The 2,500-nt window shown below is 38.3% G+C and overlaps 1 long non-coding RNA gene across 1 annotated transcript in view; it reads right to left on the bottom strand.

Annotated features, from left to right (window-relative positions):
- The window catches only part of LOC125045546, an 11,345-nt gene that overhangs the window by 8,013 nt on the left and 832 nt on the right, over window positions 1-2,500 (bottom strand). Inside the window, exon 1 of the long non-coding RNA XR_007116559.1 lies at window positions 1,498-2,500. This exon is cut by the window's right edge and continues 832 nt beyond it. This is a non-coding gene — a long non-coding RNA (uncharacterized LOC125045546). The remainder of the gene's footprint in view (window positions 1-1,497) is intronic.

The raw sequence follows: 2,500 nt of genomic DNA, 5'->3' as shown, positions 1-2,500 counted from the left end.
AATGTTAAAATGTGGCTATAGAAGGATACAAGCGTCAAAAAGGACTTCTAAACTAATGTCCAAAATCATAAAAGAAATGAAAAATACAAGCTTCAATTATCATACCATCTTAAGAAGAGTAGTCGCACAAGATATTATTAATACAATTACTAAGTTACATTTGATTGAAGGCGAAAACGTAAAACCTCATCTATAGGCCTACATTATACGGACGGAGGTGAATAATGATAAGACATAAACAGAACTAAACAGTAGCCAGTTGCTGAGCCTATGGCCGTATGAGCTGATAGACAGATTGATAGATGTTGAGGCAAGGTTTACTGAGAAGCCAGACCCGACGGATGGCCAATTGGCTGTGGGAGACGGGACTTGTCTTAGGGCGTGGGTCTCTTGTAGAATCGAGGAATTAATTAAATGAGTGGGGGGAAAAAAGGGAGTTTATCGATTTGAATTACCATGTTAAAATGAGATCGACGAATAAGCCTTAGACTAAACAAATTCATCATCACGTTATCATCGTGTTATTAGACGAGACTACATACCTAATCAAAAGGTTCTCGGAAAGCACGTGGAAATCTTAAATTGATGGATAGGTTAACTGGGGAGAGGCTGATGGGTTGAAGGGATGATGGATAGTTGGATGGGAGAAAGGCAGAGAGGGATGACAGGGATAAAATGCAGGGGGGGGGGGGAGTGGATAGACAGTTTGGGAAGACCAAATAGATAGATAGAGGGACGTATGGATAATGAGTGTATTGACTTTAGTTAAAACTCTTTAGATCCGTGTTAGATCTTTAGACGAATAATAATACAAATAAAGCACTATTTCGATGCAAGGCGGATCAGAATGGGCAATGGATGAATCGATTCACAACAGGGAATACCAAACAATAATAATTTTACCCTGTACAGTCCTTTAACGTCTTTCTATACAATTACTAACGAATGCAATACTTCAAAATGTTATCTAATACAAGTTCTTTGGTTCTAAGTATACAAACCAATAAATGCCGGTCGTTTGATATCCTTTGTAAATCCTCTCCGGCTTAATGTTCTTCACTTGACAAAATTTGCAAATCGCCACGTAAAAAAAGGGCAAAATAAAAATGTTGCACTTCTCACTAATTAGCGTTCTGAAATCAGGGCGACGCAAATCCGTTTCTGTTCACTTTATTCATCATTCGCTGTGGCATTTTGCAACACGAGAGTCATTAGCAGTGTCACGCTCACTCTCCCCCGCAACGCGACTATCCATCTCACTGTCACTGCAAAACAACTTATTAAATCACAATAACCACGTAACACAACACTTCAGAAACGGATAACGCGAAATAAAAGCCGTCAGATTATCCATTACAAAATAACTCTCACATCCACGTTCCGTCACTTCATTAAACATAAATGTCACTCGTAATAAAGTGACCACATTAACCTTCCCTCCCTACCACCCACCCACCCACCCATCCAGACGTCTCGAGAACAGCGAACCTCACGCACCTCTCGCCTGGGCCGCGGCACCAGACCAACTGAGGAGCGCGAGGAACGTTCGCTTGTTTTATGTCAAATATTGTCAGAGCTCCAGCGCGTGCCGTCGCTGCTGCTGCGAGATGGCAAATCTCAGGTACTCATACATCACTTCCTTCTCGTCGATTTACGCAGGGGATGAGATTGAGATTGCAATACATTGGAATCTTGCGCTTGTTTGTTCAAATTTCTTTTAATGCTATGTTTCTATGTTTAGATAGGGTTATGTAAACTAATTATGTAGGTTTCTGCAAGAATTAATGGTTTTACGTAATTCATTGATAGGTTTACATAATAGGTTATGTAAACGAATTAGAGAGCTTTATATAAAAATTATTAGCTTTTGGTTATACGTTGATAGGTTTATATAAAAGGCATTTATTGCCAATGGGTGTTTATTTTATCAATCACCTTTAATTATTGTTTACGTATCAATAAGTTTTTTTGTCGCTGGAAGTAAATGCGTTTTTTTTTTTTTGTTTTTTTTTAGGTATTCTGAAATCATTGTAATTTCGCAACTGTTGTTTATATACTGGTCCCTTATTCGGAGAAAAATCAAGGTTCCTTCCTTCCCTTTTTCCGTTTCCCGTCACTAATTTCCTATTCTCCGCCTATTTCTTCTCTCCAATGTATCAGTTCATTCTTCACCATTTCTTTCCTCCCACCCGGGCTCAGTCTCCCCAGATACGGTTAACGCGCTTAACAATTAACAGTTGACGTTACATTTGCTTTGTAACGGCAGTTCGTGAACCCTCTACCACTGCATGTTAATCTGGATACCTCCAAAATATTCAGACCAGATCAGACGCTGGTATAAATTTTATGCAGATATAAGGCCAATGTACAAAGGAGACAAACAGATATCTATATTTTGCGAATATTTTCTTTTACTTACATATACCACTACTTTACATATTTTTTTAAAATGTAGTGTGAGGATATGGATAAATTTTTTTTTTTTCAAATACTTTCATTT

Source organism: Penaeus chinensis, chromosome 37 (assembly GCF_019202785.1).
Source record: "Penaeus chinensis breed Huanghai No. 1 chromosome 37, ASM1920278v2, whole genome shotgun sequence".
Classification (NCBI taxonomy): domain Eukaryota; kingdom Metazoa; phylum Arthropoda; class Malacostraca; order Decapoda; family Penaeidae; genus Penaeus; species Penaeus chinensis.
Note: the sequence above shows the minus strand (reverse complement) of the source record. Positions and strands in the feature narration are given on the sequence as shown.